At 35.8% G+C, this 25,484-nt stretch overlaps 1 protein-coding gene across 1 annotated transcript in view; it reads right to left on the bottom strand.

Annotated features, from left to right (window-relative positions):
• The window catches only part of LOC105193397 (epidermal growth factor receptor), a 62,370-nt gene extending 37,138 nt beyond the window's left edge, over nucleotides 1-25,232 (bottom strand). Inside the window, exon 1 of the mRNA XM_026134936.2 lies at nucleotides 24,057-25,232. The gene's annotated coding sequence lies outside the window, so the exon portion shown is untranslated. The remainder of the gene's footprint in view (nucleotides 1-24,056) is intronic.
• Nucleotides 25,233-25,484: the final 252 nt, after the last annotated feature.

Here is a 25,484-nt window from a genome sequence, read left to right as displayed (position 1 = left end):
CTTAGTAGATACAAAACTACCAAAGCTTTATATTCGTGTAATGACATACTATCACGTGTGTAATATATACTATCATTTGTAACATGATCCAAGACTACATCAATATAGTTTATTGAGCGTTCCTTTCGTAATCGGAAAGCTTTTTATCATAAAAAAATTACTTTTATCATAAGAAATATTTCCTCAACAGAATACGTATATAGTTTACCATTTGAATACTTTAATTTTAGTTTTCTGATGAGTTAATCGAAAATCAGCAGAGAATGTCAAGAGTATCACCTTTGCGATTGTGCTGAAAAAGGATAAAACGTGGTATTTGCTTTCTAATTTATTATGTGTCATCGAAGCCAAATAAAGAAACACTAGTGTAAAATATTGTCGTGTTGTACAAAGCTCGCATGCGCGTAAGTCCTGGCCGACGATAAGGCCGTTAATTATCGAGAGCGACGAGGAGCATCCTTCATATAGCCAAGAATGCAGATGAGTTCTTTTTTTCCGCTACTCGGCATTCATCTCGAGATCTTGACGGTCGTTCTTGCCCACCCTTCGCCTTCGCTTTCCTCTGCGCGGCAACGAAAGTTGATCTGACCCCACGAGAGTCCGGTTCAACCCTGCCCTTCTCCTCCTCCACCACCTTTTCCTCTATCCTCCCGCTGCCCCAACTGCTGCGTCAGGCCCCGGCTTGATTTATCACGGCGTTGCCAGCAGTCTCTTATAAATGTTCAGGAACAACCCTACTGCTATGTCCATCGTTCATCGCGGCGGAACGTAGGAGATTCCTCGGAGTCCCGCTGACTTTTCCTCGCGTCCTTGAACGAACATCAGGTAGAAATCTCGAGAATCCTCCGCCCCTTTGCGATGATATCAAGAGAAATATTCATTTGAGAGTACCCAATGGAAGATTACCTTTTCACGAATTATAATTTATAAATTTATAGCAACAAAATGTGATGCAAGCTTACATTTATTTTCAATTAATAAAATGTAATTTTTTTGTATCTTATTTTATAAAAATATTATTAAAGCATTTCAAGCTGTTATTATAAAATTGTTGAGCAATTACTCAAAGGATATTGCAATTATCGACTGTCCTTTGTAGTTAATAAAAAATTATTGTTTTACACACGATATTTTTATTCTTATTTATCCTGGCGCGGTGGCTTAGTATATGGTTCAAGAAGGTTGCGTTGTAACGCAATCGTTAAAGCATCCAGGTTACAATCATTGAATACCCGGATATACGTACATTCTTGAATGTATTTTTAGCAATTGCGCCACGAATAAATAATATTAGATTTTATCTTTTCGTTAAAATAAAATACATTACATTATTTATACATATTTTCATTACATAATTATATAATATTTTAAAATTGTATTTAAGAATAAATATAATTATCACGTATATGTTATCATTAAATTTCAATTTAAATATGAGCTACAAAGTTGTTAAAAACAAAATAAAATTATAGAATAATGGCGTAGATATGATAATTTCGACAAAAACTATCATTGAGTAATAAAAGGTATATGTATAAAGAATTTTTAAACTGCTTCTGCAGAAGAACTGCATGCATCAGTTTTTGATGCATATGAATACGAATTGCATGCTACGTGGCTTCAGAGTTACAAGGACGACATGACCCCCACCGCCTACTTCAGGCACTTCAAATTATCTTTTCTTTGTTTTAATTATGCAATGCTTTACTATATCGGTCGTTACACACTGTGCAATACTGTCGTGCATCTTTTGATTGACATATTATGGCTACCAGTGAATAATATTAATTGCGCGCAGCAAAAAAATTTTATATTTTATTGTTAATGATCGTTAATTCATAATCTTTTTGCAACAGACGACTAATTATTTAATAAACTATTTATAAAAAATTTTCGAAGAGATTGCATAAAGATTTCACACATTAATTACTTTTTTATTTCATAATTAAATATTAATAAAAAACAAGTGTATCTACGTTTCCTTTGATATCACGTTCACTTTGATAGTATTTGTAGCAGATCTATTCTTTAAAATTTGCTTTTCTATTAAAACAATAAAAGTAACACCTATGGCACTTTAGGGCTGTCATATACTTAACGCACGTACCGACGATTAATTACATGTGCATCTTATAAGCGGCTTACTTAATGAGGGATTATAATCTCAGCAAGAAATTCCTCCAAAGTACCAAAGTATTCTATCTTTCTCATCCCATATACTTTACTCGATGTAATCTTTGCTTTTTTCGCTGCAGGAGAATTAATTATTTTTTTCTTCATATGAGGATGAACTTCATGATCCTTTTCGTAGATCCTTCGTGATGCCTATCTAATCCTTTCGGATTAAGAATTCTTTATGGAAGAAGAAAAGAGCCAAAAAATGGTAGAGAGTGAAAGGAAGGAGTGAAAGAGAGGGGGAAAGGATGGAAAGGTGAAAAACTTACAGAAGATGCAAATTTTGTTTTATGCAGTTTTGGATTATATCCAATCATATTATTTATTACACTATAAAAAAAGAGAGAAAAGAGATAAAGGAAAGTTAGTAGATCGTATGAAACGTTGTGATTGAAAACAATTACAACAGAGACGTTTGTAATATTTCAGTATTACTAAATTACTTATTAAAATTTTGAATTCTTTAAATAGTTTTTTCTACACCGTTTGTAAAACAAGTGTTAAATATTCTAATAAATTACAAGTAAATTGTAAATATAATTTATTTCCATTTAATTTATAAGAAAGTTTAACATATTTAAACTATAAGTTAGAATAACAGACTTATGCAATAAAAAGCAGATAAGTAGTATGTCAAAAGTATAGTTTGTAAAAGGATTATTGCATTGTGAATGGCAAAGTAACGAAATTTAGAACCGACTTTCGTCCCACTGACATTTCGTGCGTACGTGACTATCGTAAGTCTCTTTCCAGTTTTCACATGTACTTCTCATGTACGATCGAGAGTGCTCTTTAATCCTTTAACGAGACGAAGAAGCTTAGGAGAGAGACATCGAGAGAAGGTAGAAAAAGTCGTATCCAGATAAAGTCGCGAAATTACCGTCGAGCCAACTAATCCGCTTACGGGTGATGCCGCGGGCGACGAAGCGAGGAATGCGCCGACATTCGCGGTGCAACGAAATCTTGCAGCAGATTGGAGCCTTAAGTCGAAGTTATAGAAATATCAAGGGGCGGGCGATACATGCTCATAGTTAGTGAGCTTAAGTCTAATAGGGTTGAACGATATATGAACCATATATTAAGAAGCGAATATTAAGAAAAATTTGCTGCATCAATTAAATTTTGCAAAAAATTTGGAAGCAGCTACAGCCATATATCTTACAGATTTTTATGATTTTGTAATTATAAGATTGTAATTATTATACTTACAAAATACATATAGGTAGACCAAATGCATCAATTCAAAACAAAGCAAAATTTCTTATATTTTTAAAACAATAGCAATATGTTATTAAATTACGATATGAAGAATAAAAGAAATGTTTCAATTTCAATTTTATGGCATTTTTATTCAATATTAATTTTTATGTACCATGTGAAGAAGAGATACCTTCTTAGTATCACATAAGTATTTTGTGTTTGATTGTTTTTTCATTTATTTTAAGTGACTTAAAAAATTTACGAAAATACTTTCAAGTTTCCAGAATAAATACCTGTCCTTCATTTTGGGAAAAAATAAAAGTGCTATAATTGAATTACCTTTGAAATGTAAAGAGACTTTCATGAATAGAAATCGGTCGGACGGAATACTCATGGTGACATCTTAAGAGTTAATAAATGTTCATATAATTGTAAACAGTATCAAATTTAATAAAGCTTTAATTTAATTTAATTTTCTTCTACTCACTTAAGATTCTATTAGAAAGATGCATTTGCACCCCCTCATTTACAACGCCTGTGCCTGTTACAGCCTGTAACAGGCGTGCATTCATGGCACTAATTGAGTGCGCATTGATACGTCGCTCCGCAATAAATCGATTACTTTATTGAGATCAGCTTCAGAATGTGTGTGCATGCTTCCCTCACTTCTGGATAGCGACAGTAGCTTTTAGAGAGCGGGAGTTCTAGAAAGGAAGAAACGCGATAACGCGGCAAGAGCAACATGGCTGCCTCTCTCTTTTTCTTCCCGCCTGTTTTCCTCTTTAGTAAGATGTCGTCGATACATTAACGTAATTCGCTTCGTTCACCGCGAGGTAATGGGGTAATTGCTTTGTGAATTCCGCCATGTCTCGGACTGTCTCGTCCTGTTTATCGCTTACACATCGTTTTACGTTCACCGCAAGCCCGAAGCTCAGGTATTATTGCCAATGAACACTTTCGTGGAATGATTTACACTCAGCGATGGCGATAAACCCCGCTGTATTCTGAAGTATCGCGATACATTTGCGAGCGGAAGCTAATAAGATTCATTAAATTTTAATGTCTTGTGTGCAAAAGAAATTTGAATAATATTCTTTTTATCTATATGAGATTTAGCCTGTCTGCTCCAGATTCAGTCATTAAAATTTATTACTATCAAGTCGAGATATCAAAATTAGATGAGCTATAATAAAAAGTTATTATACATTAAGATCTGGCATATTAAGAACTGTCTCTTTAATAAATTATTAAAAAGTCATTATTTATTATGATACACAATTATTAAATTAAATGTCTTGTGTGTAAAAAAAATTTCAATAATATCTTTTTTTATCTACAATCTATTCTGTCTGCTCCAGATTCTGTCATTAAAATTTGATTCAATTAAGTTGTGATATCAAAATTAGAGAAATTAGATATAACAAAAAAATTATTGTACATTAAGAATCGAAATACATTAAGAACTGCCCTATTAAACAATTATTAAAACCATCAATCTATCGTAAAATTATAATTATTATATAAATCATTTATTTTTTTTTTTTACGTTTATGTGCAATCTTTATCCTTAGATAAAAAAAAATATATTCGAAAATTGAATAAACGTTAATTTATTTTACATTTTTCTTTTTTTTCTCACTTTCTTTGCCTCTCCTTTTCGAGTAGATGACGCAGCGTAAAGAAGGCAGCGTAAAAAAGCACGATGATCACAATCGCTGTTCGTTCGAGCTAATTGATGATTTTGCCTGTTTGAAGGGCACCGAAAGGATCCGTACAAGGACAGCGATCGCAGGTATCCCGAATAAAGACCGTCAATCCGATTAACCACGATCCGGAGGAACGGCGGATTCTCTTAGTGCGGAAGAAAGCAACTTGCATCAGCGGTGCGACTTCCGCCGAGACGAATGCGGCCAGTACGAAGAGACTTCTTATCGCACATCGCTCAGTTACCTACTCCTGACCGCCTCTTGATTTATGTGCGTTTACACATCGCCGCTTTCCGGAACCCTGCGATTGCGAGGTAACGAATCGACTATTGTCGCGTCAGAAACACGATGCGTGAAACTGCAACATTTTACGTCGAGACACTTGCAATCTCGTATATACGGACAGAAGAATGATCCGTGGTTCATTCCGATCAGGATTAGATATTTGTTTTAGAGACTAAGGATAGTCTGTAATTGTAATTGTTGAACATTCTAGTTTTTTTGTAAAAATTTCAATAAAAATCGCAAAAATTGAGAAAAATTATTCACCAGTTAGTAATTTTAGTTTACATTATTATAGGTTGCAAAATGTAATATTGGTATTATTTTTATACTACACGCTACTTATATGTAATTAGAAATAAATCATATCTATCGCTAAGTGCGAAAAGTTAAGAAAACAAGAAGATGAATTTTCGATGTTATGGAATATTTGCTTTGAAGGCAATTTTGGTAAGATAAAGCAAAATATTATTAAAAGCTCTACTAAGCTATTATTAAAGCTCTGGCACAACTTACTTTTCTTAATCAAATCACGTTGTTCTCACGAGCGGTAACGCTTATCTAGGATTACATCGAGCCGCGCAGCTCCCGGGGTTAACAGGTGCAATAATTATGATTGGCTCTCGCCTTATGGTGATCGCGGCCACCGATCAATCGGCACCTTTTCTTATCCCTCTCTTTGTCCGTGATCTCCCGCGCGCGTTTTTCCGCGTCGGATATAATCGGACCGTCGATTAAAGTTCCAATCGGTGAAGTGCGGATCATTTCGTTTGCCGAGACGTATCTGTAATGAGAATCGAAATCTTCGCTTCTTGTTTTTTTTTCTCTCTCTTCTCGCCGTGCAGAAGCACGTAACTTACGATCAATTGCGTGGTCACGGATTTATGAGTTATATCGAATGCCGGCACTCTCTTGATTTCTCTGCTTCTTTCCCTTCTGAAGTATTTATTGCAAAAGCTCGTGCCATTTTACGCACCCCTATATTTCACACACTGCTATAAAGATTATATGGTAGGAATGCATGCGATTCGATTATCAAACAGTTAAAAAAAAATAACTATAGGAGAAAATACTAATGAAAAGAAAATACTTATTGTAATTATATAAAGGTAAATTGTTCTTTTAAAAGTTTAAGTGTGTTTATAAAATATTTGATAAAAAAAAAAAAAATAAAGTACATTGAAGTATACCTTCGTATATTACAATAATTTTATAGTTTCTTTTAAAACTATTTTTAATCTCATAATATTACATATTAATATATTTTGTATCAAAATTATATGTTAACATGTGTATACAAAATGTTCAACAATTATCATACCTCTCAGGTAATAAACAGAGCAGAAGAAAAAATCCTTTTCTGTTTTTCTTTTTTATAAGTCTTTCCTCAACAATTAATGAGAAATTAATAAAGAGCCCCGCAAGCCCCCCGATAGCCTACATCCGCGATTCGGTGAGATCAGATAGCCCAGCATTTATTAGAATATTAGAATATTAAATCAAAATAGCGATACCTCGATATTATAGCACGTGTTCATGATTGCTATAATAGAAGCACAATGAGTTGTTTGAAAGTGCATTCTATGTGAATGGCATAATACATATACAAAATATACTGTAAGAATCTATTTAGCCTTAAAAAAAGTTAGACGATGTTATCTCTATAATTTAGTCTTTTATCTAATAAATAAAAAACACAACTGATAATACAAGATAAGGAGTAACACTGATTTTGTATGTTCACGTTATTAATATCTGTGAATATAACGCGGACATTGGTACATTGGTTGCTTCATTACTGGCGTTCAAGGCGTTCAAGGATCGCTTCAAGATTCGCGTGAGAACATATCGCCAGTAACGATCCCTCGATTCACATCGCTACCTCGATTTAATATTCCTAATCGTCATTGAATATATTACGCGTACCGTTCGGCTGACTGATTATGAATCACCACAAGCGAAAGGCGACGATGTCAGCTATTATTCTAAAATTCTGAAATAACTCGAACTACAATTGTCAAGTAAGATGCTCAGATCAAATCGCATAAATAGATAGCAGAAGTAAATAATAAATCGTAAATAATTAATTCTTTTTTCTGTATTTATCTTTAATTACATTTTGGTTAATTGACTGTGATCTTTTACAGTCTTTTAAATTATAGTTTTATCTCTTTGTTTTTTAAAAAATATATAGATCAAATTAGTTTTTATTTTTTATTGATTCACAATCTTAACAATTTATGACATTATTCCAATTAAATTGTATGAAATCCTTTTAAATCATACCTTTACAGTCAGGAGAAAGAATTAAGTGGGTAATTATCAGCTTGTCACATTTTCAATTAGTTATACTATAACTAATTAAACTGTAAGTGTAACGTATAAAAAATATGTAATTATTTATGGAAGGTCTTTATATTAGAGCTTCAATTTAATCAAACATTTGATATGAACATTTAATTCACCGAGGCTTATGTTAATCCACCGAAGAGAGAGTAGAGAAATCAGAATTTCTCAAATCTGTCTCAATTGAATCAACGCAAATGTTCGATTGACAGTCAAACAGCTGTGTGTGCATTTGCGACGTGGTCAAACAAAATGCAATTTATTCGGGTTAGGGATTACTCCCCGCGAAGATACAGTTCGTCTGACGCGTGGAACACCCAGGAGCGGCCGCTGAAAGAGAGTGAGAAAGCGAGAGGCGGAGAGCGAGTGACCAGAACTGGCGGAGTGCGCGCGAGACAGTGCCTCGAGAGCTCGTTATGCGGTCGATGGGAATGCGACGTTGCAGCTCGCAGTGGGACCACCCTGTTCGAAACCGACACGGTGGAAGGGATCAAGGGACAATGTCTCACTTGAATTTACTATCGGCTCCGTATTCCTCGTAGCCGTTTGGCTTTCTTGCGACGACGACTTTCGCCGTAGGTCCACCGTAGGTACCATCAGACCGACGTGGAGAACGCGTCCGTGGACGGGCCTCTTCGAAGATTCGAAGAGGCATTCGAATACAGTCGCATTTTCCTCTTGACAAAAAGAAATATACATGTAGCCAATATTGCGTATTATTAAAAAAAAAGGACCTCACACGGAAATTAGCATACTTTTTCAGCTTCACAAAGTTTGGTAAAACATAAAATCTATACAACTAATAATAATGGAAAAATTATGCAAAAATTTCGGAAAACAAGTTTATCTTAAGATATTTGATTTCTAAAAATGAAGAGATATAGAACGCTCGAGAGAAGTTATCATTAAAGTTCACATATCATCGGTTCAGTAACACACGACAAATTCAGCAGAAATAGTCAACAGTTGTGCACACGGGCGTTACGTAAGTGGAATCATCCTTTGGTTTACACCAACGGTATTTTCGAACGAGTGACAGCCTCATTCAGTCGGGGTACTCGACCACTAGGTCGACATCCGTTTGACGAGGTCATTGTAATGGTTAATGCCGATAATAATAATGAGAACGACGACAGCGCAATGGCAATTATGTTACGCACTTTTCTTCGTTCTTTCGCTCCATCTAAGTCGAGTCAGCTGACTACGCAGTCGATGATGTCACCGTTGCAGCGTATTCTCCGTCCTCATGGAGAAGCGACACCCACCTGAAAGGCCGAACACCTACCGGTACGACGTCACGATAACAGAACTCCTCCTTCACAAACTTTTTTCTTTCCTTTTACGCATCTAAGCTCCTTACATCTTTTTTGTCGAATTGTTTCTTTTTGCTTAACTTTCGCAATTGGAAAATGCCTTTTCTTCGCTAATTAAAACAAATAATGTGATTTATTTTAATTAAATTCTTTAATTGTGTGTTGTATTTCTCAGAATATAGCAAACTTTATTTTCTTAGTCCTACTATGTTTCCTACTTGAAATTTTAAGAAGCATTTGTATTTGTGATATTTGGAATTAGTTACCTAGTATAGTTGTTGTATTATTTTGCTTGTTTATAAAAAGGATTGACGATCAATTTATGATTTTTAATTTAGAGTTCTTTTTACGTAAAGTGCGTTAAAGAAATCTATGTTTTCAGATATAAAGTAAATTTAATTCTATTCTTTGTCCATTTGTATCTTTCTTCCTCTCCCACTTTAGATCTCACCCACGCGCTACCCCACAGTCGTGAGTCCCTCGCGCCCAGCGAGAGAGCTTATTAGAACACACGAATAGAATCTTTCGAGTAGCGTGCCTCCATAAACGGCAGGATTCGCCCACGTCTCGACAGCGTCTCGAAAGGTATACCTGTCGCTTTTGAACGCACCTTTTTCCAATCATTAACGAGCTCCCTGTCCGCAACGCATCTCTCGTATGGCAAAGTTTCTTTGTTCATGGGACCCACAAGCGGGTGTGCTGAGTGCTCCTCCCAGTGAATCAATTAAATGCAATTGTTCGTGTGATGCAGCCATACATGTGCTATATTCATGAAATTGATGTGAAAACTAATACATATCATACATCATGTATTGCATATACAGCATACGTTTCAAAACAAACATAAAGGGTTTGTATTTTTCCTCTACTAAACTGCAATAAAACTTCCCTTTTCGTTTTCACTAAATTTCAAATATGTACAAATATGTATCACTTTAAGTGTACAGTAGTTCAGTTAGAAAAAATAAATCAATATTTATAGATGATTATTGCAAATTTGCGAAACGTTGCTAGCAATAATAATGTTCTTATTACAATTCATATTGCATAAAAGTAAAAATCTACAAAATTGTGATTTGCGTTTTTTTTTATTTTTGAAATGCGTACACATCGACTTTTGATTTAATTATGATTTGATTTGATTTAGTTCTGCAGCTTTAAGTGGGTTAATTTTAAACCAATTAGTAAATATGATGTAATTTATATTGACTTATATTGATAAGCAATTTATATGCTAATATACTATAAGTTAAACTATACTTAATCAATTTGAATTTAACTCTTAAAGTTGCGAAACTTTCTTAAGAATCGGTAAAATGTACAATTAATAATATCGATGAAAGCGTTTAAATTCTGTTTACGGCAAAATCGGTTCAATGCCAGATAATTTCACAAGTATCTTGCACCACACATCTTCGACACAATATTCTTTTCTTCAATTGGCGACATAGTAGCTACTTTTTTTGACGTGCGACCCGTCATCGAGTATTTGTCGCGATCCGTCGAAATATCGGGGTGTCCAGCGTATAATAAGACACGGCAGAACGTTGCTTCGGACACCTCGGACACATGTCAGCACCGCCGCCCAACGCAGCCACTCGTTCCACAACGGAGTGTATACGTCCACCACTCGTCAATTAGACGCGACATCCTTTCCGACACGAAAAACCTGGCCGGGCTAGTACCTCGAATCAGGGACGAGGGGTTTCGGAAGAATGACATTAACATACCGAGCGACGTGGGGTGGCGGAAAAGAGGGAGGAAGAGGAGGAAGAGAGAGATAGGTCGGACACGTTGATGGTATAGGCATACTGGCAAGAAACTGGCGGCTACTAAACGTTGCCCAGCTTTCGAGAAACCGGTGGATTCCATGCGTTTCCTCGGAATCGATCGAACTTCGCGCCTGCTGGAACGATCGGGCTTGGGTAATTAAGACGACTTGATTCTGCCATGCCATCTTCATCAAGAACTAATCATTTGGGGACGTTGCAGAAATTGAAAGATTGTCAGAAAATTTTTATTATTTAAGAAGTTATTTATAGATAAATTAATGTGAACTACTTGATAAATGACAAATGACAATATTTACGTAAATTAAATATCACAATAATAATACAAATATCTTCAACGCTACGTATATCTGAAACCTCTACACGAGAAAAGAAGATTAATTGCAGCAGCAAACGCTTGTGGGTGGTAACTAAATCTCATCTGTATACAGCTAAAACTTAGCTACCATACACACATACATATACAATGAAAAAAAGTTTGTAAAGTAATAGTTACCAAATGTGGAATGCAATTATCAAATTTTTTTTCCGTGCGTTTGCTGCTGTATCATAACTGTAACTAATCTTTTTTTCGCTAAACCATACCCAATTCCCTCAAGTTACAAAGTGTTTTGTGTTTGTGTGATCTCTATAAAATAAGTATCACTTGGAACGTTCAAATTTTTGTATTGAGAATAAAATAGAAAAGGTTTCGCTCTGCAAAAGCTTTTCGACTGCGCAATCTAATGATCGGTAAACTAATAGCCAACTCATTGAATGCCCACTAATCGCAGGCGGCCGATCGATACGGCTGAGTGCAGGAGCACCCGTTACTTCCGGTGTGAGCGAGCCGACGACCTTCGCTCCCACCGACGATCGTTTCCAAGTTGGGAAGACGAAACCCGGACAATGAGGTCCAGTGCGGTCTGGGAGACAGGCTGGCCAAGGGTGAAAAGCCTCCGGGCATCGCTCAATTATGTAAGGCGCCGCGAGGGCTTCCCCGTACAATGAACGCTCGCGCGCGCAGGATGCCGACACAGTGGACGGGGGATCTTCGTGTTAAGGCGTCGTGGGATACGTCGCGAGACACCGTATACACAGGGTGGGCGTCAAGGACTCTCGGTGCGAGGTAGGATAGACGACGATCCGGTGCGGCTGCCATATCTGGACACCGTGTAGACAGCGGCGACACACTCGAAGCGAGCTGGAGCGAGTAACTGCTCGATTGTGTATGCGTGTGACTGGTACGAGAGAGTGTCTCGTATGGCAAACGCATACTGACACGTGCTTGTCCAGTTCCTGTCTATACGCAAGTCCGTCACCATGTGTAAAAACAAATTAAGTAAATACGATTTAACAATCGTTTTTTAAATGTTTTGGATTCTTTTCATTGAAAGATGTCTGATGAACGAATGAAATTTATTCGATAAGATGACAACTAATAAAGATAATTCAGGAATCGTCGATCCTTCAGGGGAAACAATTGGAATATTCATTTTTTATCATTTGTGAGGCGATTTAATGGACAATTTGTCATTTGATTGTTTATTATTTAAATATAAATCAAATTTATTATCTGCATCCTACTATTTCACCCTTAATCAATTAACTTAATCTAGAGGTAAACTATTTGTTTGGTCGTATGCTAAATTGGAAACGTAACGTTTTTTTCCTTTAGTGAAAGTAGTTTTTTTATAAAATTATTCTGAAGGCACAGTTAATTTTATATGCGTGTGTACTAATGTCCACGTGCCGCCATAAGGATATTTGCTGGCCATTGAACAGCACGCGTGCCCTGATTGGACATCTATAGCTTAGTCTGTACACGTCTTAAAGGAGTTCACTCTCGGTCTGGTAGCGCGTGCTGATGTAAGCGACCGTTTTGCGGCGTTACGCTGATCAATCGTCCGGCTTTTCAGCGTCCAGATGCGAACTGGTTTTGCAAGAACGTATTTGCGTTAATGGGACACCCGTGTGCCAAATCTGTAACGCGAAATGGCACAAATAAGGCCGAGGGAATGTCATTAGCGACGAAAAAAGAATGGAACCAGACGAGCCTCTTCCGTTGAACTTATATTTCTTTTTTTTGCGATATGAATTTATAAGCAGCCTCTTTCTGCGTTTAGCTTTACCTTCACTCGCGCGTTTAGTCCTTCGAAATGAAGCGATCGTCGTAATTATTATAAAACTGGGTAATTATTAGCCACGAGCCAGTTGAATAATGACGCAAACTGTAACGTTAAGTAATATCCTCGCTAATGTATTCCCTGCCATCGATAATTGCAATAAATGGTCCGAACGTCGCCATTAATGTCGCCTGAGATCATTGATCGATAACCAATCATTTGCACGTATTGCGTTTAACGAAAGTGACAACGTCGAACATTAATTAACGTTATTTCCCCCTTTTTCTTATTGAGAACCTACAAACTTCTTTTCCTTCATCCTCTCCTTATTCGTACATACGAACAAAACGGAATCCGGCATGTAGGCCTGAAGTTTGCGATGCAGTCGTAAAAACCATCCGATATATAATCGGCGTAATTGTGGACCAATGCCTGGGTAATTCTAGGTGGGTATCTACCTACCCGCCGGCCGGTTCGCCTTTCATTTCGCGCGGCCCACGTAATATGCGTACGATATGTGCAGCGCGCGGTCGCAGAAAAAGAGCGGAGGATCCGAGTTTCGACAGGTGCACGAGAAAGAAATCAATCCCTCAGCGGAAAGATGATTGCCCGGGCGAACGTCACGAAATCGCGTGTTTATGTATCCTTAAGACGCAGAGGTATCGTGAACGCGTTACAAGGCTATTGCTGAACACCAAACTTGCGGAGAACTGAAACGCTCATTCAGAATGCAGATTTCCTTGATCGGAGGGAAACGTTAAATTTCTGTACGTCATTTCTTTTGTCAGTATCACGAATTTGGATACACTTTCTACTCATTTCATATAATTTTGTGTAATAATTTTAAATACACTTGTGGAAGTGTAATAGTAAATTTTACTGAAACGAGCAAAACATATTTTTTTATAATATAATAAGTTATTTTTGCCAGGTAGTTGATGATTAAAGATGTTTTGGATGATCTTTATGTATTCAATACTAGCTTATTGAAATTTGAAAATTGCAGTGCAGACATCTCGGGTATATTTCTTTTTCCTAATCAATAACAAAAGTTCTGTTCGTGAATATCCGAATTTTGACTCTGTAAAGAAATCAACTGCAAAGAAAACAGCAATGAAAAATTTAATTTATAATTGCTTGTGCAATGAAAACGATGCTATTTTGCAGCAGTTTTGAGCAAATAACTTTTAAACAAGTGGATTCAAATAAACTTTTGCATGAATATTTGTTAGAGTTTTGTTAAGACGTGTAAAAATTTTAATTAATAATGGTAATTTTTTTATTAAATTTTTAAATAAATGTTACAAAAGACAATTTCGCATAAAAATCAAGATAAAATTAAGTCATTATTAAATAAATAAATGAAATATGTTCAAATTTAACACAGATACTAAACCATAACAATAAAACAACTTCAAATTTATTACTGAAATAATACTTTGAGATGTGATATGTATTTTTAAAAAATAATTGTAAAATATTAATATATCATAGAATTTACTTCTAAAATTTATCATAAATATAACATTTATTATTTCTGTATTTTTATTGTCAGAAATATTTAAATTTTTATGGAAAAATTAACAACCTTGCAGCAAGATATAAAGTTTGTCTTTCTGTCTCTGCTGCTCTGATGCAATATGCCTCTTAATACTCGCGACAACCGATACAGATACTCGGCAAGGTCAATCGTTTCTTTTACACCATCAATTATTAAACGAGTGAGAAAATATTGCAAGCACCGGCGAAACAGCAAACGAAGCGCCGATGATGCGTTTCTTTGTCTCGTCATTCTCCGGTTCGTGGAAAGAGAGTTGCACCCGCAGAAAAGTACGCGGTCATGAAATTCCTCCGCAGTCGGTTGCCCTCGGGTACACGTATCTCAACTATGTGTATACCACAATCTGCTCAAGGTGGAATACGCGGAGTGGAATACGTGTGTACGTCTCAGCGGCGGTTGAATTCTAGCCGTGGTGAGCCCTCGTAATCTTTAGCCCCCGAGGTCAGCACGAGCTCGTCCATACGACCGGAGATCTCTCGCAGATAGAGAGAAGCTCCGGCTGAGAAACCAGTGTTGGTACGTACCGGAGTACACGATGCTAACTCGTATTGGTAGATAGGTACCTACCGACCCGGGTCTTCTTCGGGGGCCCCCCAGCATATTATACGACCGAAGTCATGCCCCGGCTAAAACAAAGGGTTCTGTGGATGCCACGTTGAGATAGCACCGGTAACGACGGCGGCTATGAGAGGTGAGAGAGTAGCTCCAGTTTTCAATGGCGAATAAAGTTAGTGATAAACTTTATCGATTGCTTCATCGGAGAAAACAATAATGCCTGTGTTTGGTAGAGCAGATTGATTCAATAGAATTGAAGTTAGCTTTCGCGTGGAAGAAAATAGTTAAAGAGCAATGACATGATTTGACATTTTTGAATGTGCTATTAAATGTATTATTTATTACATTTAATATTATCACTATTTAATATAAATTTAATACACTAAAAGTATTGGGAAATGTAAACAAAATGTTAATATATACACTTTGACTGCAAAAGAGCGCTTAATTTAATAAATCTTTAGAAAGTACATATAACTTTTGTAATTGTGAATTTACTGAGAAAAATACACCGTAGACAGAAAAATAGAATGTGCTGCTGGAAGAATACGATAAGAAACTCGACATACGTATCTCACATTATCACATTGTATGTTTGTATAGTAGGCTCTTCTGGATATGCAGTAAATTTATACTGTGCATTCATCAAACACTACCATCGAATAAACATTGTCTTCAAAATTGCATATTTTTAATTTAAGATAAGATCTATCCATTTAAATTTATATTTAAAGAGGTTTATTGTGCTCGTCATGAATCTCTTATATCCTCGTCAATCATAACATATTATCCACGAGCTCGTAAGATGAAAAGATGCTCGCTCGAGGCGAACACGAGAGAAATACTGAAGAATACTGTTACGGGCGGAAACTCATTTTTTTTTCTTTCTCTCTCTGTACCTCAAGAAATCTATTGCAAGTAATATATGTCTACTATATCTCTATGTAAAATTCTCCTAGTGATTATCTCGTGGATCGGTGAAGAGTAATTAAATACGCCCAAAACTATATGTATTATGTGTATAACTTTTGTGATAACAGATAACGATGCTGCCTAACGGAAGTACAAGGTAAAATCAGATATAATCTCACAGTAATAAAATCTCACTTCTAATTACCTTTCACGTTGAATACACCTTAATAAAATTATAGCTACTAGTAAATGCAGAGAATATGAGAGTACATTGCATAATTTAATATATTGAAAAGTATATGATTTCTATGTAATTTTATCTACATAATTTTTATATAATTATAAAAGAGAGTTTTTATCGTAAAATATAATAATTTTAAACGCTTTAATTTTTTTATTTAATAAATGGTTAAATCAATGTTAAGGTTAAAAAATAGTAAACAAAATTTTGGTGTTTTTCTTAAATTATCTCTGTAAAATTTACAAACAAGAGAACAAAATTTTAATTTCGAATAAATAATCTTGTGTATGTATTCGAAATGTTTCAAATTTTGTCCCAAATTATGCGTTATAATTCTGTTTCAATTATTTCATTATATTTAATCATTATAAAATTGCTAATACTATAAAGTACTAATAAAAATTTTTTTATATTATACAAAATATATTATGCTTATATATTCCTCTTAATAATTTCTAGCTATATTTATATAATAGTTCTATTAAAGTTGCAAAAAAATGTATCAATAATCGGACCAATACTTTTTTTATTCTCTTAACGTTCTATCAACGCATTACTAGACAGTTAATGCATATCTGCAATGAGAAAGAGCAGCGCTCGACAAGCAACGTTAATAATTTATGAAATTTGCAATCGCGATGTTGAGATAAAGCGAAAGAGAAAAACAGCGATCGAGCGTAAATCTTGAAAGGCAGAAGATCGAGAAGCCGCGAAGCAATCGCGAGATGTTCGTGATGCAATCGCGGATCTATGATCTTCTCTTGCACGCGAGAAATCTCGACCTCGCGCTCCCGAGGAACTCTCTTGGAATCCTTTCAGGATCTCGGCTCGTATCCTGCGCCGAGTTGAACGCGCTATGGCGACCGGCCTCACGGCGACTTTAGCATCAGTTTAACCTCATTCCTAGCGGTGACGTCAGTTCTCGCCTTTCCCTCGGCTCTCTGGACCTTCCAGCATCTTCATGAGATGTGCAGGCGATCTATCGTAGACGGATGATTATACGCGGTCGTTATACCATGCTCAACCGCGAACCGCGACATTCGTCTAAAATAACGGATAATCGCTACGACGACGATGATAACGATCGCCGCCGCAAATCTTCGACTTGTCACCCGTTGTTTGACCTAACGATAGACAAAATGTACTACTACGCAACCGCAAATTGCGTTTGATTTCAGTAATCATCTTTGGCGACGTGAAAAGCACACACACACACACATGCTATCTTGCGCGGGGCAAAGATTCGAAGAATTGCAAGGAAGAGAAACGTGTGTTTATCGATTGCAATTTATATTATGTAACAACCCATCTAATTGTAGCACCAATTCACATTTGCGATTACTAAACGACATGATGTAAATACTCGTTAAGTGGGGTGTATTTTTAAAAAAAGAAAAAGAGAATTTTAATTTTTCAATTTTGGATATATCCGTTGCTATCAGTCCATTAATCTCACACTCAGTTAATTATATCTCTTTATCATAATTCAATTATTATATACAGATAAATTATATTCGAAACTTATCTAAGAATTTAAACTATTATATTTATCGAGTAAAAAAATCAGATAAGCTTTTATTATTATTCAACAATACCGCGATGAAGAGACAAAAGGCTATTGTAAAATTTTTTATTTTGATTATTGCTCGCTGTCTCTATCTCTTCAATATTATCTACAGTTGAATAATCAAAGAATCATCGGAACAAATTACAACCATTACGTGCAAGTGAACCGCACAATGCACTGTTCTTCGTGGATATTGACTAAATTTGCGGCTTGAAATAGCGTTTCCATCTCTTGTCCTTGGCGCAGAGAGAAATGAGGTATCGTTCCATACAGCAGCGCATACTGGAGGCGCATCGAGATTGTAATTACCATCAAACGCCATCGCATCTCAAGACTTTTGCCTCGTACAAGCGAAGCAGTTATGAATCATGACGTTCTTGTGTTCTCTCCTCTCCTCTCTTTACTGGAGTCTGCGATACAACGCGCGGCTGAATAGTTCAACGTCTTACACGATCTCTAAGACTGCAAGCCAGGACGAGCCATCTATTATAAGCAGATGATTATCGATATTGGCTAACGCCGCCTTTCACAAACGTTCTTTGCACGGCGATCGCGCTCTTACCTTCCGCAAAATGTGCGCGAAGCTAACGCTTTGTTCGACGAGATGCATGTGTGCGCGAAATTTATAAATGATTCATATCGAAAAAAGGCCGCAACTAATTGCGTTATTAGCGACACCTGCAGACATGAATCTATAGTTTTCGGTAAACAGCTATGAAATTACGTAGGCATTTTTAGTCGAACGTTGCATATTATAGTTACGGTATGTTGCAAATTCTATGTAAAATCGCGTTAACTTAAATTAAAGTATCTGTGAGTAATGTTTTATTGCTAAAATAAAAAAAATCGTAATGCATATTAATTCATTTATGCAATCTGAACCGTAATTTACGCTTTTTATATAATTTCATAATACACTATCTAAGAAAAACGTTTATTAAGTTGTGAAATATGTTTTTGAGGAGACGATGTTTCGTCATTGATTTCATAAAATTACGTACATATAAACAAATGTTATTATACAAAATTGCATATTAATTATGTTTTAAGAAAAATATTTCTTAGTTAAGGAAAAGAATAAACGCCAAAATTATTATGACGAAGTAAGCTAAAATCATAATTACTGTAATTACTTCTATTCTGAACTTTTATCGAGGACATGCGTGTGAAATGTGTATTCGTAATTCTGTCTATATATACATTTTTTCCCAGTCTTTGCTCCTCGTCCTCCTTCTATGTGGTCTTTTTCTCGAACTATAATGTATCGGAGCAGGTGGGATAGACGACATAGAAAAACACCGGTCTGGCGTCAATACCCTCTAACTAAGATGAGTTATAAAGGTCTATGCGGACCTTCACGGAACTTTTCTCGAGAAAGAATTCACGGTCGACCGTCTGCAAGGACATTCAGGGATGCTCCAAAAGTCACGCTCTCGACTTTGTAATGCGTATCTAAGAATAACACAAAGGTCGCGCTTCAGAGATCTAGTCCATATTTTCTGTATCCAAGAAATCCATATTTTCAAATTCAAATTAAAATTTTTATAATGCATGTCAACAAAATTATATTAGTTCATATTAAGATAATATGAACTAATGTAACTGTGCTTATCTCTATTGAATCGAGTCCTCAAATTGATCGGTATATAAAATGAGATTTATATCGCATCGCCAGAGGCACTTTAGTACTTATTATTACAAAGTGTGTCACGTGTCATTGCGAGATATGTCGTAGTATTTAAACTGGATTGGTTGGTGTTCGCGTGCACGATAGTATTTTATGCCTAGGGTTGACATTTGTTTGAACCGGTCAGAGTGACAAATTGCATGAGGTCAGTGGATGAAAGTCGATCAAGAGTCATACATTGCGCAAATTACTTATCGTTGGCGCGAATTGTTTTTGTTCGAGAAATTCGCGTGTGACATTTATTAATTATATATATAACAATAAATGTCATGCGAACTTAAAGGCAGTTATCATGTTACTATTGCGACGATAATTAGAAACGATAGAAGAACATCGAGAAGGAATGTGCGAAGATCTTACATAAGTTATTTATGCACCTGCATCCAATCAATGAATTTGTGCCGTTATAAAACATGACGCAAGCAACGCAATAAGTACAACATCGTCATTTCTCTAATTGAAATTAGAGAGCGCCATGTTCTCTCCTTTTAAAATAATTATATCAATTATATAAATATATTCTTTTCCTTTTGTTTTAATAAATTGAATAAAAATTTTTTTTGCATAAGTTTATATTAATAACAATAATATTATCAATACTATTATTATTATGTGCTGGATAGCATCATAAATAATATGCGTGAGATGTAATAATTTATTATCTACTTGCACCACTAAAGTTGCAAAGTGTGTTTGTATCGATGTTTCGGATATTTAAGCAATAATAGTTCTTTTAATTCTGAGCAATTGACATTAGATCAAGAACACTACCTAAATAGTAAAAAAAAGGAATATATATTTATATTTATATATATTTATGTATATTTCTATATTATATATTACGTATTATATATATTTATATATATTTATAAAATTATCTTCGAGAATTTTACAATCCAAGTCAGTGACCTAAGCGACATTGAAATTCAAATACTGACCACATTGTGAGTCCAGAATTGTGTTTAGTGCATAATCAATGATGCAATCAGGTCTTCAGCATTAATTTCGGTGGCGCCAAAGTTATCGTAGTAATCTCGACTAACTTTTTCCTGGAAGGAAACCGTATCGCAATGATCTTGTGCGTAGTAGTTTTCGGGTACATTTTAATGATATTAATAGTATTCCAATGGCATTCACAGCACTCTTTCCATACTTCTAAAATAGGCAAGCGTCTTTCATAGGAATTGTGTTTCTTTGTTTTAAAGTAGGCACGTCGCTAAAAGAACTGGAATATATTTTTTAAGCGAGTTTCATAGGAACGCCGAGCGGGTTTCGCGGGGCTAAATCAGAACATATACATACATATGTACGCATAACTATAAGACAACATCCCAAAAGTGGCGAACCGCCGTGACGCGGCAAACTAAAAGACGTCATTGTTATAATAAACGTTATAATAAACATTGTGATACGCGGATGTGATCATGTATACTTTTGTTTGACCGAAACAGGAAGTTGATTAGAAACACGAAAGCGCCTTTAATTTCATTACCAAGAATCGAACGTCATTACGCGATAAATTAGAAATGTTAATATGATTTAGACTAGAATTTGTATTTGTAATTATAAAATTGTTTTCCTGTCTTACGTTTTAGCTGAATCTAACTTCAAGAGAGTTAAAAACGAATATTACGAATACAATTTTTAACAAATAAACTTTAGGAGAATACATACGTTAATAAAATAAAGAAAAAGTTACAGATTTCTTATAATTCGATACATAATATGTTAAATACTTCAATAAATTAACTAATACAATATTATATTAAAATGTTTTCATACATATATTAAAAATGTTTTCATATATTATTTTGTACATTTTTCTCACCTACACGATATTTTTCCCCTTTGCTTTCATATATTCGGGTGTAATTCTTTAAAGATTCATTGAAACGATCGTGAAAAATGTGTTGCTCAAATCAGCCCGACGAACCGGCTTTTGACGTCGATCAGCTGGAAAGCGTATTGAGAAAAAAAAAAAGAAAAGCCTCTAGCGATAGAGAAGCAGGCCAACGAAGAGACTTGAAAGACACCTAATGGTGCACGCTAGCAGATGTCACATGCTCGCCAGTCGATGTTTTCCAAACAGGCGTCCGCCGCCAACGCAGCTTCTTAACCCAGCGTTCAACTCTCCAGCGGATACTAACGATCCTGCGAACGTTAGGCCATGGAGGTCCCGCAGGGGCCCTGAGGAAGAAATTCCAGACTCGTATACTCCTCGTGCTCGCAGGCCCCGCGTGAACTTTCATTTTCAAAAGTGACGGAGAGATAGAAAGAGAGAGAAAGAGATCCCAGTCGCGTATCAACAAACGGCCATACATACGCTTGGGTGTCTGACTAGAGTCGCTATCAGAAAAAATTCTTCTCAGTAATCATCTATTGAGAATCAGGCTCGAGTGAAGAAATCATCAAAAAAATCTAAGTTTTCTATCTTTGTAGAGCTCGACAGTTTCACCTAATACTGAATGCAATATAAAATGGCTATTCTTATTATGTAATAATTATGTAATAAAAACTGTACGATTATTCTATTATATAATAAAGTTAATAGTTCGATAATGTAACATTTGTTTTTATATTTATCTTTATTAGAAAATTTTTGATGTCACTATAAATTATGCATCAATAGTTTATTTATCAATACATTTTGAAATATTTAATATATTAATGTTAAAATATATAATAAATTAATGCTAATTTCCAAACAAGTCGTAAAACGCGTAAGTTATAACTTTCTATAGAATTAACTTTTAGCATCTGATTAAATTTGATTAACAAATTTTCTCACGTATCGATGTAAATTTGAATTAATTATTCAATTCATAGTAAAACATTCAAAACTTTGACTATATAATCTAAAAGCTTCTATTTTCAAAATGTGTGTTGATGAACTTCAAGTTGATGAACTTCAAGTATGCATAATAAGTTAATAAAAATTTAATTTGTGAATTTGTGTTTAAAATTGCAATATATGTACCGATAATTTAAATCTCATAATTGAAAATAATTTTTGTATCTCTGTAATATATGAAAACAGAATTCACTGCAATTATCTAATCTTTGGACAGTAAAAGTCACATTACATATATGCAGAATTGGTAAAGTTATTTTATAAAAGTAACTCGTTACCCCGATACCGTTCTTCATTCTAAAAAAGTAACTCGTTACCGTTACTCGTTACTGATTTTAAAAAGTAACTCACTATCGTTACCGTTACTCAAAAATTAACGAATCATTACTATTTTTCTTACTCTTTTTACATTAATAAAATATATACAAATTTTTGAGATAAATATATTAAATAGATTTGTTTATCTTTTAAAGAAATAAGGTTCAAAATATATGTATACAATTATACAAAATATATGTATACAATTAAATACACGTATAATTTTAAGTCAACATCTTTTCATTGTATGTACCAATGTCACGCATATTTGTTTCCAATACAGTCACAGATAGTTTAGCTTTGAATGCATTTTTGCATCGAAATTCACCAAAAAGATCTGTTAATTTTTAAAAAAAGTTTTGTAGAATCAATGTGACTTCTTTGCAAGGTTAATACAGTACTTCCCACGTTAAATAGTCTTTCTACACTTGCATTACTTAGGAATGCAGTGTTGTATTTCATGAAAAAAAAATTAATTTTTGGATAATCATTTAGTATCTCAATATTAGAATTGATTGATTGTAAAAATCGTTTGCTATCGTCGCTTCGATTGCTATCATTTAACAAATTAATGCACTCCATCTATACAAAATAACGATAAAATAACTATTCAAATCGTTACAAGTACTGACGAAATGTAATTTGTTACCGTTACCGTTATAAATCATACTTTTTGTTTCTTGTACCTGATAATCTCACACATCACAAGATTCCACAACTACCTGTCATCTCTAGAAATACTTAACAAAGTAATACCTGAAATCTTTGTGAAAATGGACATGTTTCAATCTCGAAAGGCAATTGTTGTTGGTATCTTTTGAAGATTTTAACTGATCAATTCTGAGAAAAAACTTATTTGTTCGTAATACTTAGAAATGATTTATAGAACCGTTATTTATCTGGAAAAAAAATGTAAAGAATGTAAAGAATGTAGGATAAGTTAAGGCATCGATGTACATTGAAAAGAAATACAGATTTTTATTTAGTTAAAGTTGCGTGAGAAATTTCCGTTAATCGAATTAATAAATTTGGGAAAAATCGGAGTAATAAATGTCAAAGAGGTCTAGCAGAATATTTTTGCGGGAAAAAAGGTTATTATAATTTTATGACTATCATATTTCTCGTACGTTATTAAATTTAGAAAAGAATGATGAATAAGAAAGAATAATGTGATTATGTTTAGCGTTGAACGCTAAAGCACTAATTTTTATTTAAATATCTTATCATTGGCAGTCAAAGCACGTCAGACATGTGTGACAGATAGTGTCACATACGAGTCGGTGTTATGGTCAGTGTCGCAGCAAAATCACATTACGAAGGTAAACACTCCACGCTCGTCGTAATTTGGCGCGTAAAGATGACAGCGCGCATCGACAGCGCGCATCGACAGTGCGCATCGACAGCGCGAGTTCGTAAATTATAGCGTAAAAGTGTATCTCTCACTCACCTCAGTTTAATTTTCATGTGGTCAGCGAAAATAAATCCAAGGCGAAACGATCGTGATTGTCTTGGCAGAGACTCCGAAAGGAAATTCCAACGTTTACTTTCGCGACGAGTCTTCTGTGCTAGCGATGTGTACACACTTACGCGCACTCAGGCAAATTTATCGATGATTTAACGAGGAAACACACACTGTTCACCTTTCGTAGAGCAGCGCAACTTTACGAAATTGCTCCAAAAGATACTCAGATTCATAAATCCTACTAATGACAACTCCGATCGATCTCGTAACGCGAGGTAATTGATATCGTGCCGAAAACACACAAGACCGTGTCATGCGCCTTGAGCCTACGCCAGCAGACTTCTCTCTACGGATATGCGCACATGAAATAGTGGCTGTACGAAGGATTGGTTTCGTGCACTCGATAAGAGAAGCTACATCCTGACGTGAGCACACGTTATCACGACTGAACGTGTCGACTCCGCACTTTACGTCTCAACGTCACTTCCACGAAGATGTCCAATGACGAGTTTGTTTGAGAGTTTGATTTACTCTTATCTAAGGTACCTCACTCGAAGCTTCAACAAATTCGAACGTAAGCACACAATTCTGTTTAATATTGATGAAGAACGACGTGTTTTCACCAACAAACGATGAATCAGATCTCACTTCTATGGCGTATCTGTATGGAGAGCACTTTGCGAAAAGTCAGAAAATCCCTCACGATGAAAAGTATGGATCACTCACTCCTTGGTACACTTGGAGAAGAGAAGCTGGAGTCGTACGCGAGATATAGAAAAATGATAGAGGTGGCCAAAGGAGAACACGAGCGCGCGCGATCGTGAACATGCGAAAGAGGAAGAGTCAGCTTTCACGAGAATTCCTGTCGATCCTTCGAGGCCTCCTCTTTGGTCCGCGCGTCTCACCTTGCGGAGAGCGAGTCTCCAGGTCGGCCATGCAACGACGCACAGGTCCACGCTGAGCAGGACTCTCTCTTCGCCTCTCCTGTGCTTCGTCTTCTCTGTTACTCTCTTTCTCCTCCCTTTCCACCTTCTACTACTACCACCACCACCGTTACCACCACCGTCGCCGTCATCATCATCGGCGCAGCGGCACGGCAGGGCCGAGCACCTTCTCCTTTGCCGCCGTCGGGCTTCTTTGGTCCTCTCGCCCCACCACCCTCTTGCCCCTCTAAAACGCCGCAAAGCAGAAGACAGCTCTTAACTTCCCCGCTTCGCACACCTTCGCCTCCATCCAGCTTCCCACCATCCTCCTTCTCACACCTCCTCCGTCTCTTCGTCTTACCTCGTAGAGCGTGCAGTTCCCCTACCCCCTGTTCTTCTAGCTAGGTACAACTCAGGTATACATCACGTATATTCACGCACACGTTAAAGCTCCTGACTCGCGGTAGTAGGTGTACGATACATTCGTATG

This window comes from Solenopsis invicta, chromosome 1 (assembly GCF_016802725.1).
Source record: "Solenopsis invicta isolate M01_SB chromosome 1, UNIL_Sinv_3.0, whole genome shotgun sequence".
NCBI lineage: Eukaryota > Metazoa > Arthropoda > Insecta > Hymenoptera > Formicidae > Solenopsis > Solenopsis invicta.
The sequence above is the reverse complement of the archived record's forward strand: the minus strand, read 5'-3'. Positions and strand labels throughout refer to the sequence as shown.